The sequence below is a fragment of the Mustela nivalis genome, assembly GCF_964662115.1.
Source record: "Mustela nivalis genome assembly, chromosome: 3".
NCBI classification, from domain to species: domain Eukaryota; kingdom Metazoa; phylum Chordata; class Mammalia; order Carnivora; family Mustelidae; genus Mustela; species Mustela nivalis.
In genome coordinates, this window is record NC_139022.1 from 52265602 (window position 1) to 52282149 (window position 16548).

A 16548-nucleotide genomic window follows, 5' to 3' on the forward strand; every position below is an offset into this window, starting at 1 on the left:
TTGATTTTTTATTTTTTATAAACATATATTTTTATCCCCAGGGTTACAGGTCTGTGAATCACCAGGTTTACACACTTCACAGCACTCACCAAAGCACATACCCTCCCCAATGTCCATAATCCCACCCCCTTCTCCCAAACCCCCTCCCCCCAGCAACCCTCAGTTTGTTTTGTGAGATTAAGAGTCACTTAGGGTTTGTCTCCCTCCCAATCCCATCTTGTTTCATTTATTCTTCTCCTACCCACTTAAGCCCCCATGTTGCATCACCACTTCTTCATATCAGGGAGATCATATGATAGTTGTCTTTCTCTGCTTGACTTATTTCGCTAAGCATGATACGCTCTAGTTCCATCCATGTTGTCGCAAATGGCAAGATTTCATTTCTTTTGATGGCTGCATAGTATTCCATTGTGTATATATACCACCTCTTCTTGATCCATTCATCTGTTGATGGACATCTAGGTTCTTTCCATAGTTTGGCTATTGTGGACATTGCTGCTATAATGTTTTGGTTTTTTTTAAGATTTTATTTATTTATTTGACAGAGATCACAAGTAGGCAGAGAGAGAGAAGGAAGCAGGCTCCCTGCTGAGCAGAGAGCCCAACGTGGGGCTCCATCCCAAGACCCTAGGATCATGACCTGAGTGGAAAACAGAGGCTTTAACCCACTGAGCCAGCCAGGCGCCCCAGGGCAGAAGTTTTATATTAAGGTTTATTCTTAATTTTAGGTAAAAAAAAAAAAAAAAAAATTCCTCTTTCCATTCTGACAAAATGCATGTGGCCCCATTTTACAGTGACTATTTTTCTACAAGAACCGGTAAAGCAATGCACCTAAATGCTGTGCTATATTTTACCTTAGTAAAAGATGATTTTCCCATTTTTTTTAACCACCTGTTTCCCAGGAGTCTCTCTCTCTCTTTTAAGATTTATTAATTTTAGAGTAAGAGAGCTCACATGCAGAGAGAGGGGCAGAGGGAGAGAATCTCAAGCAGACTTTCCACGGAGTATAGGGCTCCATCTCACGACCCATGAGATCATGACCTGAACCAAAACCAAGAGTCAGATGCTTAACCAATGAACCACGTAGGTGCCCATCTCAGGACTCCCATCTCAGGAGTCTCTTTTAAAAGGATATAGATTTGGGTCTTGCTGATTTTCTAATTCATTCTCTTCCTCCTCCCCTTTTTCATCATTTTCACTTTCATCATTAAATATCACAGCTGACATTATGCCCTTACCCTGTGCCGCCAAACCTTTGCTAAGAGCTTTATTTGTATCTCATTTAAACCTCACATCAGCCCCACTTAGTCAGCCTTGTTACTGGGCTCACTTTAAAGGTGAGGAACCTAAAGCTCAGGGAGTTGAAAGACTTTCTTAGGGTCCAGCAGAGTAAGTGGTGGTGCTAGGGCTCAAACTCCAATGCCTCCTTCTCCAAAGACTGACATTTTAGGTTTCTTCTATAAAAGAACGCTTTACTAAATCTATGCAATAGTATTTTCTTTGTCCATCCGAGGGTAATTTAAAACATTTGTCATTATGGCTGCTGTTTCTGTAGCAAAGTATAATGCATACCCTGAAATCTTCAGATACTCCTCCAACTTTGGCAATCATGCAGTTCTGAAGACATCTGGAAAACAAAGTTGGTTCAATTGGTTTTTGCATTACATGGGGTTTTAGAGCCAAAGTAATTTAACCTTCCCCTTTTCTCTTCACAGTGGTAAACTATTTTCATAGTGTCGAAGGATTCCTTTATACATCATGTATGTCTCATTCCAGTCCTCAGCTATCTTTATGTATAACTCAAAGTAGAGCTTGTCATGCCCCACTGATTTCTATCACCCAAACATGTTGCTGAAATTCCAATTATGATGTCTCTTTCTGACTCAGCCATATAAACTCAATCCTACCATTTAGACTTTTTAATTTCACTGTTGTCATACAGATAGTCATTAATATATTTTCATATTAAGCTGTATATAATGCTTTGTACTGAACTCTTTGTTTTGCTAAGAGTGGAACATATGCCTTATTATCCCTATTCCTGAGAATCCAAACTTTCCTTAAAAAAGAAAATATTCATGTATACACACACACACACTCTAATACAACCACATAGGTAGCATTCTATGCTTTTTAACTGACACTCAAATGGTGAACTGGAATCTTACCAGGTGTCTATATTGATATACAATAACTACTGCCAAGATCGGAATGATGATGTCTTCATCTGATATCCACAGAGAAGTGTTAAAGAATTCACATACTGGGATCCTTGAGAAAATGGCTTTATCTGAAGGTAAATGGTAGAAGAAGACAGAAACAATGACCAAAATGAAAATATACTTTGTCTATTAATCACTAGCTACAAACAGACCCTCTATCACAAGTTCATCAGGTGATGAGAGATACATTATAGCTCAAATTGAGCATTAATACATTTGTTGATATAAATATTCTTTTTGAAGATATGAAATTAAATACAAGATTTTTTTCCTGTATCCATTCATTTTATTAAACAGACACCATATCCATAAGCTTAATGGCTTTGGTTAAAAGCATAATGAAAAAAAGTTGGTACATTCTCAGCTTAATTTTATAAAGATCACATAATAATGTGACAGGTGGAGCCACGTGGGGGTGGAGGCAAATTGGTCTTCTGTCCCAAACGTCAAAGACGTGCTGCAGACATCAGGGAAATGTCTCGTGGTTGGGAAAGGTACGGAAACTCAGCAGGCTGGTCTTTGATACCTAGGGCTTTCATTTTTAATTAAAGAACAGAACTCTGGTGAAAAGTCATCATATCATCCTATCTTATATGGGGTTTGGATGATAGCTCTGTAGAGAAGATGATTGGGAATATGCCTAACATAATATCTAAAAGGTTCTACATATCTAAAAAAAAATAATAAAAATTAACATTTATTGAACATCATTTCAGTGACTGCTCATGTCTCTGTGAGGGAGGCACACCTGTTATCCCCATTTTGCAGATGAGAAAATGGATTCTTAGAACAGTTGAACAACTTTTTCAGGGTCACAAAGCTAGGAAGTGAGTGATCAGAGTAAGCAGAATATCATCTTGAAGACAGTGCCTCTACCCACAATGTCATATTCTTAGAACTTTTCTTCCTTCCCTGAGGATAGATTAGATCCCTAACATATTTTATGAAAGAGCTTTTTCATATACTGTGATATAGAATTATTTCTTTTTCCATATGTATGACCTCATTGAAATAAAACCCTAAATGAGCTTTATCTCCAGTATCTTTTCTTCCAGCCATGAAAAGATGTCTCTTCTTCCTTTCCTTGACAACATGCTATCATATCCCACAATTTTCCCAACTTTAGAGTCTTGGATAATCTTCCTAATGTGTCTTTGTAATCTCTGTTGCAATAGCCCAAAGCATTTGTTCTTCTCTGAGTAGGAACATGAAACAGCTGTCACTGTCACTCACATAATAGTTTTTTCAGACACTCAGAAACTAATTGCTAACATTTCCTGCCCCTACCTTTTCTTTTCTGAGTCAGATAATTTGCCCTGCTCGTTTTCTTTGTCCTCCTCCTCCTCCTCCTTCATATATAAATTACTTCCACATAAAGCCTATTTCCAAAATTGCTAATCATTTTTGTTCCGGTCCTCCAGACTCTTTCAGCATCTGGATGTTCAGTGGGTGTCATGAAGACATTGCCATACAGTACTAAAATTATGGCATCTGGGAAAAATTTTAAACGTGTCCACAGGAATATTTTCTGTTGTTTTACAAATTGCAGGCAAAACATTAAAGAAAATTATGGTTTTCCCAGTTCTCAGATGGTGTTTTGTCTAAACTAATGTGAGACAAGAAAGGTGGGGTGCTTTATATTGCTTTTCCTGTGTAGAAAAAATGTAGTCATTTTGGAAAGAGATTGTGCTCTGTAAATTTAGGAATTATTTGTATTTATGTATCTGAATGTATAACATGAGGGATGCCAGTCAACTGGAAATTTAGAGGGAAAAGAAGTTATCATTTAAATGAACCACGCAAGGCTTCACAGAGGTAGCATTTGTGATGGATCCTAAAGAATAAGTAGTACTATGACATAAAGAACTTGGGAGGAAGAGAAGTTCAAAGTAAAAAAGCAGCATAAGCAAAAACTCGAAGAAATGAAATATATTCTTTGGAAAAGAGGAAATGGCCCCATTTTGAGTTGTCCACTTCAGTTGGTATGTCGAGAAATATTAGGCAGGAAGTGGATACTGGAGCTAAATTATTTAAGACATTTAAGCAAAGTTCAGTTTCCTTTAGGAAAATAATTCTGGCAATGGAACACATGATCAGTAGAGAAATTATCAGTAGGGAGAACAGTTTTGAAGCTGACGCTATTACGCTAATAGGAGTGATATATATTGAGGACTTATCATGTGCCCAGGAGACAGGAATAGAAAGTGTAATATGAAAAGGCTACAGTTCCAAGAAAATGAAAACTAAGAAAAGGCCTTTGGATGTAATGATTAGGATATCACTGACTAACTTTGAGTGGAAAGTTATCAGGAGAATGGCAGAAAAAGACTAGACAGGAGTGAAGCAAAGGAAAATGACATGATGGTGACTTGAGGGTCAAGGGATGTTTTCTTGTTAGTTGGTTTGTAGGATGTGAGACTTAAACTTTTTGACTAATATCATAGGGCTAGTAGCGAGAGACACATTATAGACTCAAAAGAAATATAAGTTTCAGAGCTGCCGAGAAAATGTTACAAAGATGAAGGCATGATCTTGGCAAGCATAAGAGGGACATCTTCTGAGGTAACAACAAAGAGAGTAAAAGAATCAATATGGAGAGATTTTGAGGTTAAGAAGAGGGAAGTTGAGGGAACTCGTATTGTCTAACATTAATACTTTTAGTTAAATGGATGGTGAATTCCCTTTTGGGGGGGGGATGATGGGAATAAATGGTGACTGGATTTTAGGGGGTAAAGATCTGGTGTAATCTCCAATCTCTACAAAACATGTAAGAAATCAATTGCCAAGCAGCAGTGAGTGCCTAGCCAGGAAGGATGAATAACACCTCTGCATAATCAACATCTATAGGATATTTAATGCAATGACAACAAAACACCTGATAAATACTTCTTTTGCTTTGATGATGAGTTCGTCTCTCATATATAGAGGAACTGACCAAGGAATTAGTCATCTCTTCTTAATTCTGATCATTGGAACAGTGATTATGTCACCTCAAAGTGTGTAGCATCGTTGGAGAGATAGCTTGAATGTGAGGCAAAGCAATGTCTGGAAAGTTCCATGAGCTTAGCAATACAGAGAGGCACATAACCATGGTAAATGTGGAAGAGAAGCATAAATCTATTTTAAAACAGACACGAAGACCTAGCTAAGAAAAAAAACTGGGAAGACATGACTTAACAGGAGCCTAAGTTAAATGATTTAAGGTAATTGACATATATCCCTTATAGATCACTGATGTGATGTAGCCAATATGAACATGGACTGCATTGCTAAAAGTAACAGGGAGAGTAAAGCCCAGCCATCCTACTGGATTGAGTTTTGGTTGCCATGTCCAAATGATATTAAATATTTCTCTTGTCTTGGATTTTTGCAACAGGCCTCAAAGACATGAATAATAGAAGAGGCATCAAGTTCTCCTGTATCCTAAAGATATGTGCTAAATCCCTTCTGTGGGACATGCTAGGAGACCATAAATGCAGTTTGGTCAACAGGAGCCCATCACCCACCTGAACAGAAGATAAAAGATTAAGCCAAGGGAGGGAGGCTTCAAGAGAACTCCTTGAGAGCCTAGCACATATCTTTTAAAGCTTGGCACACAGAGACACTCACATCATCTCCCCATGAGTCTAAGATGGACAGTTTAGGTGTAGGGATGAATATATAATGTTGGGAGAGAGCTTTACTGTCACTAGCTGTAGAGAAAGAGTAGTATCCTGGACTATAGAGATTTGTGGGCTCACCTCAGCAGGAAAACCCGGAACTCGAGGTGCAATGTGCCCAGAAACCTAGGGCATGACAAAGCTTATAAGTGGCCAGCCAGAGGAGAGAAACCACTTTCTCAAACTTTAGCCTGCCTTAGAATCACCCAGAGGGCTTTATTAAAATAGATTCCTGTGCCATACTCCTAGGACTTCTGATTCCTTAGGATGGAGGGGCCCCAAAATGTTATTTCTAAAAAGTTCTCAGGTGATAATAACTTCCTCATTTTGGACCACACTTTTGAGAAGTTTAGATGTCACCAGCAGGGCATCTCAGAGGAACATGTGGAAGTACCACAGAATAAGCTTTGCATATCCATTATGCCTGGAAGTCATCAACAGACTTAACTGCACTGACCAGTTCTCCCCTGGTATTTTCTCCCCCACTGCAACCCTGGAATGGTTGGAAATAGTAGCTAGCATGAAGAAGGAAGAGCTATGACACAGAAAAGGAGACCATTGTACTCTGCCCATCATCTCCACGCTTCAGAGACTGAGTTAGTTCTGAGCAAGAACAGGGGATAATCTCTTCTAGACATGTATTTGGAATTTTAACTAAACTGGGGTAGATCAGACTGGAGTTCGAGAGCGCTTAGATTTATGGTGCCCAAACAAAGGAACTAATACTCTTTCCCGAAGTAGAAAAGCTATGGTGTCTGTTTCAGATTTTGTATTCTGATGGAAAAGAACTGGTTTGAGAAAAATGGTTACAAGAATAAACGTAATTGAGGCAAGCTTGTTCAATCACTTACACACGTCTTTAAAACGGTATCTCTTAAACCATTAGCAAATCCGGTGACATACAGCTAGGACAACTGGACCCTAAAAAACCTTACCAGAGAAGCACCCTTGCAAGGAGAGAAGGAGCTTCAGTCTGGAGAGGATTGAGGAAGCATAATGCCACACTTAGAGTACTAACGGGCCATTCTGTCAGGGAAGGAGTAGCTTTCTGTGTGGTGGCAGACACCACAATTAGCTTAAGTTAGTGAAAGTCAAGAGAAGAGTGTGCTTAGGTTCCATGTAAGGAAGACATAACAGTTAAAGCCAGGTTAGTGACACCAGGTGATGGACACCTGATGGGAACCTCAAAGAGTTTTACACCTGGCAGAGCGTAGTTTTGGCTGGACGCTATGCATATCAGCTCTCCAGCAACATTTTGGCCACAGGTATGGTGATGGCCAGGGTGGGGTCATCAGGACTCACCTGGCTTCCTGTCCCTGCTTCCCTCCATGTACTTCTGCTGAGACTGCCTCAGACTTCGGGACTGCTCCCAAGGCAGCCTGGGGTGACTCAGGTTCTAATGAGGGCCATTTCTCACTCATGGTTTTAGTCCCCATTCGTTGAAATTTGATAAATGGGTCTTTGCAGTCAGGCCTTTCTAAGACAAAGCAACAAACTGGTCAGGATGACTGGATCCTGCCTGGTATCCGAGGCTCTGCCCTGCTCTTGCTGTTGTTCTCTCTGCCCTGTGCACTCAGGCATCCTGTTGAAGTAACTGAACGGACGGTCTAGGTTTCTCAGAGACAGGAGGAGAATGACGTGGTTCCTTGACGCATGGAGAGTCAAAGCTCAGGAGGGAAACTGGAAAGACCAGGAGCATGTACAGTGACAGAAGTGGAAGGAAGAGAGGGTGACATGATACTGCCCCTGACTGCAAAATGCAGAAGTTTGTTTGATAGGCCTGTCTGTGCTATCCCAGACAAAAATGGTTATGATAGTCAAAACTCAGCAGACAGAAAGGCGTTGTGCCTTTCTTCCAAATGTTGACATAATCATATAATAATCCAGGATCAAGAAATTCCTAATCCTCCATCTAAAATAGCTTCCAAATGTCCACAGGGGTGCAGGAAAATATTCATGGGGTCAGCTGACCACAGGTAAGTGATTGTGACAGCTGCAGGCCTTAGCATTTACTCAGTGAAACAATGGCTTTTAGACAATGTCTTTCCAATTTGTTTTCAGCATTGCAGCCAGAGTGTTCTTTTCAAAACACAAATCTGATCATGTCGCCAACCTCCCCGAAAACCCCTGAATGGCGTCCCACTGTTCTTGGAATAAAGACCAAATCCTTAACTAGGAGCTGCTTGGGCTAGGCCCCTGTGGGGGTTGAGCATGGGGGTGGGGTCCTCCTTTGGGTATGCTCTTCCCTGCGTCTTGAGGGCTCCCCCCCTTTCTCTGTTAGCTTTAACTCAACTTTGCTCATTAGATCTCAGCTCAAAGAGCCCTTGCTGCACCCCCACCTGGACTTCTTTGTTCTTTACTTTTTATAGGACTCCGTTCTTTTCTTTTAAAGCACTTATCTCGGTTTGTAATTATACATTCATCAGTGCCATGATTTGGTGACTGCTCTCCCATCCCCTCTAGCCTCTCGGTTCTGTGAGTGAGAAAGGTCTCTTTTTGTTCACCATCTTCTCCAAGAGCCTAACATTGTGCCTGGCTCGCAGGAGGCCCTCAATGCCCTTTTTGCTGAATGAGTAAAAGGACTGTCTAAATTGTGCTTTCCTTCTGAAATTTTGAATTCTATAAAGGAAGGAAAGTGTTAAGCAGGCATCAGAGCAAAATTCTTCATAATATTTCCTCTGCTTCCATGCAGTGATTTATTTTAAAATGCAGAACCCTATGAGCTCTAATCTTCCTTTATATTATATAGAAATCAGTTCATCAAAATAACCCTCTAACTCTTCCTGGTATTCTCATTTATTCCCCATTTTCTCTGGAATGAATTTAAGTAGTCTTTCTTAGGGTTCATCTTCTTTTGGGAACTCGTACAGAGAACATTTTATTTTAGGTTAATTCAGTTGAGATTTTATTTAAAGGCACCCTAAGTTACAGACATTGACAGGTAAATGTTTATGAAAAGATAATATACATACACTCTGTATGTGTGTATGTCTATCAATCCATCTAAAAATATGTGTTTTCACGACTTGAAATAGAAAAGATTGGATTTAGGTAAGGAAATCATTACAGTGTCGAAGTTTCCACCCCCAGACTCACCCTCTCCAGCTAAGTTCTGCAGGATTTGGTGGAATAAGCAGGCAGTCATGATTTCCTGATGACTGACTGAAGGACATGTTACTTCACTTCCTAATGAAATCCTCAAATAGTGAGTCATAATGCCAGAGGCGCTGTTCTCCAAGACTCCATCTCTGCCTTTTTTCTAATCCAAATTCTGAAAAGAGCACAAGCCTAGATCCAGCCCTTCAGATCTCTGTGTGGGTCTGAAGTACACATTTCCTTTCCAATGTCTCATTTTCTTTCTGCAGCAGAACTGACATCCACTGGGCAGGAGTGGTCAACGTTGATGACCGTGATGGCAACAGAGAATAAAGAATTCATTGTTGTTTGCTGACTGTGCCATGGTGGTGAATGTCTCTTTCAGAAAGCCACAAAAATGGACATTGACTGAGTCATGAAAGAGCCCAAACCAAATTATCTAGACAAACAACCTTTGCTATGACTATGTACAAATGGCCACATGTTACAGAAATCTGGTTATTTCCTTTAAAGTACCAATCTGGTACATCTGCCCTCAGAAAACAAATTTTCTTAAGGTACATAGAAAGGGAAAACAGTCTTTTGTTCTATTCTACAACGCCCTTTTGTTATTGTCATATTTTTCACCATACTCGTATTGCCCAGTTTCTTGAAGAGTGGGTCTACAAACCCTATCTCCTTTTCTTCACCACCTATTATTCCTCAACTTCTTATTTGTCCTCCCGCTAAATGACTAAGTGGGTCTTTCTTACAAAGATTCAAGAAAACTCCTCTAATCACTTTTTAATATCAGTTTCCTAATAATCTTCAGGAGTTGGCCATTCTTATTCTACCCTCCCTGAAGCTTCTAGTTTCACAGACCCCAACTAGACCCTGGAGATTTGGGAGAGTACTCTGAAGAGATTCTCTTCCTCCTTTGGATTTACAGCTGTCTGTGCCCAAACACCATCCAACCCAAATGCTCCACCTAGTTGGGTTTCCTTTCACTTTCTTTCAGTTGTCATTTATCTTCACGTTTTCAACTTTTTCACATTTTTCAACTTTCACATTTTTACTTTTTCAGGTGAACCCCCAAGTTTTCTTCCTTAGCACTTTTTCACAGCTTCAACTGCACAACTTGATCATCTAGTTGAAGATCCCTCTGTCAATGGCTGTGTTGCTAACACTTCCCTATCGTGTTCCCTGTGCCCCCTTCCCATCCATCTGAGTCGATGTTTTCCCTCACCAGAGACTTGGAAGCTCAAATTTGCCTTTGGCTCCTCCTTCCCACACAATGTCTATATCGCATCAGTTACTGAAGTCTTCTATTTTAAATCTTTTATTTTTATTCAAGTATAACTAACATCAAGTGTTATGTTAGTTTCAGGTGTACAATAGGGTGATTCAGTGATTCTATACATTACTCACTGTTCATGAAGGTAAGTGTGCTCCTTAATCTCCATCACCTATATCCCCCATCCCCCTCCCACCTCTCCTCTAGTAACCATCAGTTTGTTCTCTAGAGTTAAGGGTCTGGTTTTGTTTTTCTCTTTCTCGTCATTTGTTTCTTAAATTCCACATATTAGTGAAATATGGTATTCATCTTTCTCTAACTTATTTCTCTTAGCATTATACCCTGTAGGTCCATCCATATTGCTGCAAATTGCAAGATTTCATTCTGTTTTATGGCTGAATAATATATTCCATCGTGTATGTATACCGCTTCTTTATACCTTTATCTATTGATGGAAACTTGGGTTACTTCCCTATCTTGACTATTGTAAATAATGCTGCAGTAAACATAGGGGTGCGTATATCTTTTTGAATCAGTTTTTTCTTTTTCTTTGGGTAAATACCCAGTAGTGTAATTACTGGATATATGGTCATTCTATTTTGAATTTTTTGAGGAACCTCCCTACTATTTTCCACAGTGGCTGCACCAGCTTAACATTCCCAACAACAGCACATGATGGCTCCTTTTTTCTACATCTTTGTCAACATTTGTTATTTATCGTGTTTTTTATCTTAACCATTCTGCTGTCATGAGGTATATCTCATTATAGTTTTGATTTGCATTTCCTTGATGAAGAGTGATGTTGAGCATCTTTTCAGGTGTCTGGAGGCCATCTGCATGTCTTCTTTGGAAAAATGTCTATTCAGGCCCTCTGCCTATTTTTTAGGATTATTTGGGTTTTTTGGTGTTGAATTTATCAGTTTGTTATATAGTTTGGACATTAACACTTTATTGACTATATTTTTTGCAAATATATTCTTCCATTCACTAAGTTATCTTTATGTTTTGTTGGTGGTTTCCTTCACTATGCAAAAGGTTTTTTATTTTGGTGCATTCCCAGTACTTGAATTTTGCTTTTGTTTCCCTTGCCAGAGGAGACAGAACTAGAAAAATATTTCTATGGCTGGTGTCAAGGAAATTACTGCCTATGTTTTCTTTTGAAAATGTTATGGTTTCCGGTCCCAAATTTAGGTCTCTAATCTATTTTGAGTTTACTTTTGTATATGGTTTAGGAAAATGATCCAGTTTCTTTCCTTTGCGTGTATTTGTCCAATTTTCCCAATACCATTTGTTGAAGAGACTGCTGTTTTCCCCTTGTATATCTTGTCTTCTTTGTCATGGATTAATTGAATATATAATCATGGGTTTGTTTCTGGGCTTTCTAATCTATTTCTCTGATGTCTGTGTCTCTTTGTGCCAGTACCATATTGTGTTCCTTACTATAGCTTTGTGCTACATTTTGAAGTCTGAGATTGTGACACCTCTAGTTTTATACTTCATTTTCAAGAGTCCTTTGGCTATCTGGGGTCTTTTGTGGTTCCACACAAATTTTAGGATTGTTATTACAGTTCTATGAAAAATGCTGCTGGCATTTTGATAGGGATTGCTTTAAATCTGTAGACTGCTTTGGGTCGCATGGACATTTTAACAATATTGGCTCTCCCACACCATGAGCATGGAATATCTTTCCATGTGTTTGTGCCATCTTCAATTCCTTTCATCAGTGTTTTATAGTTTCTAGAGCATAGGTCTTTCACCTCCTTGGTTAAGTTTATTAGGTATTTTATTATTTTGGTACAATTATAAATGATACTGTTTACTTAATTTCTGTTTCAGCTACTTCATTATTAGTGTATAAAATGCAACAGATTTCTGTGTATTAATTTTGTATCTTGCAAATTTAGTGAACTCATTTATCTGTTCTAATGTTTTCTGGAGGAGCTTTAGGGTTTTCTATTTATAGTCTCATGTCATCTGTAAGTAGTAAAAGTTTTACTTCTTTCTTACCAATTTGGATGTATCTTATTTCTTTTTCTTGTTTGGTTGCTGTAGCTAGGACTTCCAGTTACATTGAATAAAAATGGTGAGACAGAACATCCTTTAAAAAAAAAAAAAAAAAGAGTGGCACCTGGTGGCTCAGTGGGTTAAAGCCTCTGCCTTTGCTCAGGTCATGATCTCAGGGTCCTGGGATTGAGCCCCACATCAGGCTTTCCTGCTCAGCAGGGAGCCTGCTTCCTTCTCTCTCTCTCTCTCTCTCTCTCTGCCTGCCTCTCTGCCTACTTGTGATCTTTGTCTGTCAAATAAATAAATAAAATCTTTTTTAAAACTTTATTTATTTGACAGAGATCACAAGTAGGCAGAGAGAGGTGGGGGGAAGCAGGCTCCCTGCTGAGCAGAGAGCCTGATGTGGGGCTCATTCCCAGGACCCTGAGATCATGACCCGAGCTGAAGGCAAGAGGCTTAACCCACTGAGCCACCCAGGCACACCGAGAATGAATATCCTTGTCTTGTTCTTGATCTTAGAGGAAACTCTCTCAGTTTTTTTAATCATTGAATATGATTTTAGCTGTGAGTTTTTCATATGTGACATTTATTGTGTTGAGTTGTATTTTCTTTAAACCTACTTTCTTGAGATCTTTTATCATGAATGGGTACTGTACTTTGTCAAGTGTTTTTCTGCATCTATTGAAATGATCATATGCTTTTTTTCCTTTCTCTCTCTCTCTCTTTCTTTTTCTTTTCTTTCTTTCTTTCTTTCTTTTTTTTTTTTTTTTTTGAAAGAGAGAGAGTGCATGCACTCACAGCCTGAGTAGGGAGAGGTGCAGAGGGAGAGGGAGAAAGACAATCTTAAGCAAGCTCCACATTCAGTGCAGAGTCTACATAAGGCTTGATCTCACCCTGAGATCAGGACTTTAGCCAAAATCAAGAATCAGATATATAACTTACTGAGCCCCCCAGCAGCCCCTATCCTTTCTCTTTACAATGTGATGTATTACATCAATTGATTGTGAATATTAGACCAATTTTTTAAAATGTATTGTTGAATTTGGTTTGCTACTATTTTGCCGAGGATTTTTGCACCTATGTTCTTCAGAGATACTGACCTGTAGTTTTTTGTTTGTTTGTTTGTATTGTCTTTGTCTGGTTTTGGTATCAGAGTTTTGCTTGCCTCACAGAATGAACTTGGAAACTTTCTTTCCTCTTCTGTTTTTTGGAAAAGTTTGAGATGAATAGGTATTGACTTTTTAAAGTTTGGAATTCACCTGTGAAGCTACGTAGTCCTGACCTTTTGTCTGTTGGGAATTTTTTGATTATTGATTCAATTTCATTGCTAGTGATCTGTCTGTCCAAATTCTCTATTGCTTCCTGACTTGGGAAGTTAAGATGTTTCTAGGAATTTATCCATTTCCTCGACATTGTCCAATTTGTTGGCATATAATTTTGTATACTATTCTCTTATAATCCTTTGTATTTCTGTGGTATTGATTGTTATTTTTCCTCTTTTACTCCTGATTTTATTTATTTGAGTCCACACTTTTTTAATGAATCTGGCTAAATATTTATCAATTTTGCTGATCTTTTTTTTGCATATCTATTTTGTTTTGCATATCTATTACAGGTTTTTTATTTGTGTTCACAATTAGGTTTATATATAAAATCCTATGCATATTGCAGACTATATTACGTTGATGGTCACTTAAGTTTGAAACTAATCTAAAAGTACTAAATTTTTACTCCTCCCTCCATGTTGTATGTATATAATATCATACTTTATATTTGTAAAAATAAGTCAAGGGATTCCAGAAGTAGCTCCTGGTTTCATTGATCTGTTGTGGTTTTTTTAAGTCTCCATTTCATTCATTTCTCCTCTAACTTACTATTTCTTTCTTTTTATTGATGTTTGGGTTCATTCTTTTCTTTGCTCCTTTAAAGGCTAATTTTAGGTAGTTTATTTGAGATTTTTCTTGCTTCATGAGGTCGGCCTGTATTACTATAATCTTCATTCTGAGAATAGCTTTTGCTGTATACCAAAGGTTTTAGACTATTGTGTTTTAATTTTCATTTGTCTCTATGAACTTTTAAAATTTCCTCTTTGATTTCCTGGTTTACTCGTTCATTATTTAGTAACATATTATTTAACCTCCATGAATTTGTTTCCTGTCCAGGTTTTTTTTCTTTTTTCCTGTGATTGATTTCTAGATTCATACCTTTTGGTTGAAAAAGTTGCATGATATGATTTATTTGTTGAGACTTGTTTTGTGGCCTAACATGTGATCTCTTCAGCAGAATATTCTACGTGCACTTGAAAAGACTATATATTCCACTGTTTTAAGATGTATTGTTCTGAATATTCCTGTTAGCTCTATCTGGTTTAATGTTCATTCAAAGCTACTGTTGCCTTGTTGATTTTCTCTATGGATGATCTACCCATTGCTGTAAGTGGGATTGAAAATCCCCTACTATTGCTGTATTACTATCAATTTCTCTTTTTAAGTCTGCTAATAGATGCTGTGTATATTAGATGCATAAATATTTATAATTGTTATATCTTTTTGTTGAATTGTTCCCTTTATGATTATGTAGTACCCTTCTTTGTCTCTTGTTACAGTCTTTATTTTAAAGTCTATTTTATCTGATATAAGTATTGTTACCACAGCTTTCTTTCCTTCCATTTGCATAATAAATATTTCTCCATCCCTTCACTTCCAATCTGCATGTGTCTTTAGGTCTGAAATGAGTCACTTATATGCAGCAAAGATGGATCTTGCTTTTGTATCCATTAGTCATCCTGTGTCTTTCGGTTAGAGCATTTAGTCCATTTATATTCAAAGTAATTATCGATGGAATGTATTTATTGTCATTTTGTTACTTATTTTATGCTTGTCTTTGTAGCTCTTCTCTGTTCCTTTTTTCTCTTGCTATCTTCCCTTTCATTAGTGTTATACACAGATTTCCTTCTCTCTCTTTTTTTTTTTTTGCATATCTATTACAGGTTTTTTATTTGTGTTCATAATTAGGTTTATATATAAAATCCTATGCATATTATAGACTATATTACGTTGATGGTCACTTAAGTTCGAAACTAATCTAAAAGTACTAAATTTTTACTTCTCCCTCCATGTTGTATGTATATAATATCATACTTTATATTTGTAAAAATAAGTCAAGGGATTCACAAAATAAAGAATGTAAAGTATAATTGTACTGCTTTTGTGCTTTAACCTCTGTACTGGTTTTTATAAATGATTAATCTGCTACTTTTATTTATTTATTTATTTAAAAAAATGTTATGTATTTATTAGACAGAGAGACATAGCAAGAGAGAGAACATGAGCAGGGGGAGTGGGAGAGGGAGAAGCAGGCTTCCCGCTTAGCAGAGACCCCAATGCGGGGCTCCATTCCAGGACCCTGGGATCATGACCTGAGCTGAAGGCAGATGTTTAATGACTGAGCCACCCAGGTGCCCCAGTCTGCTACTTTAATTATGTTTGCATTTACAAAATCCCTTATTTTTTTCTTTTCTTTTGTCTTTTTTAATATTTTATTTATTTGAGAGAAAAAGAGAGAAAGCCAAGCAAGAGGGAGAGCACAAGCAGGAGGATGGGGGAGAGAGACAGAGGGAGAGGGAGAAGCAGACTCCCTGCTGAGCAGGAATCCTGATGTGGGGCTCAATCCCAGTACCCTAGGATCATGACCTGAGCCGAAGGCAGACGCTTAACACACCGAGTCACCTACGTGCCCCTCTTTAACCCTTTTTGTAAGCCTAGTTTAGTGGTGATGAACTTTAACTTTTGTTTTTCTGGGAAACTATTTATGTCTCTTTCTATTCTGAATGGTAGCCTTGCTGGATAGAGTATCCTTGGCAGCAGGTGTTTTCCCTTTTAGCACTTTGAATATATCATGTCACTCTCTTCTGGCCCACAAAAGTTTCTGCTGAAAAATCAATTGATAGCCTTAGGGAGGTGTCCCTTGTTTATAACAATTTTCTTTTCTCTTGCTGATTTTAAAGTTCTCTCTTTGGAAACCAATATTATAGTATATGTTAACTAACTAGAATTTAAATAAAAATAAGGAAAAAAATTAAATTCTCTTTTTATCACTACTTTTGTGGGCTGCTTCTCAGGGGGAGGGGACTCTCTGTGCCTCCCGAACCTGGATATCTGTTTCCTTCCCCAGAGTAGAGTAGTTTTCATCTATTATTTCTTCAAATAAATTTTCTGCCCCCTTTTCTCTCTCTTCTCCTTCTGGAATCCCTGTAATGCAAATGATTTTACACTGTCAAGTGTAAGAACCTATT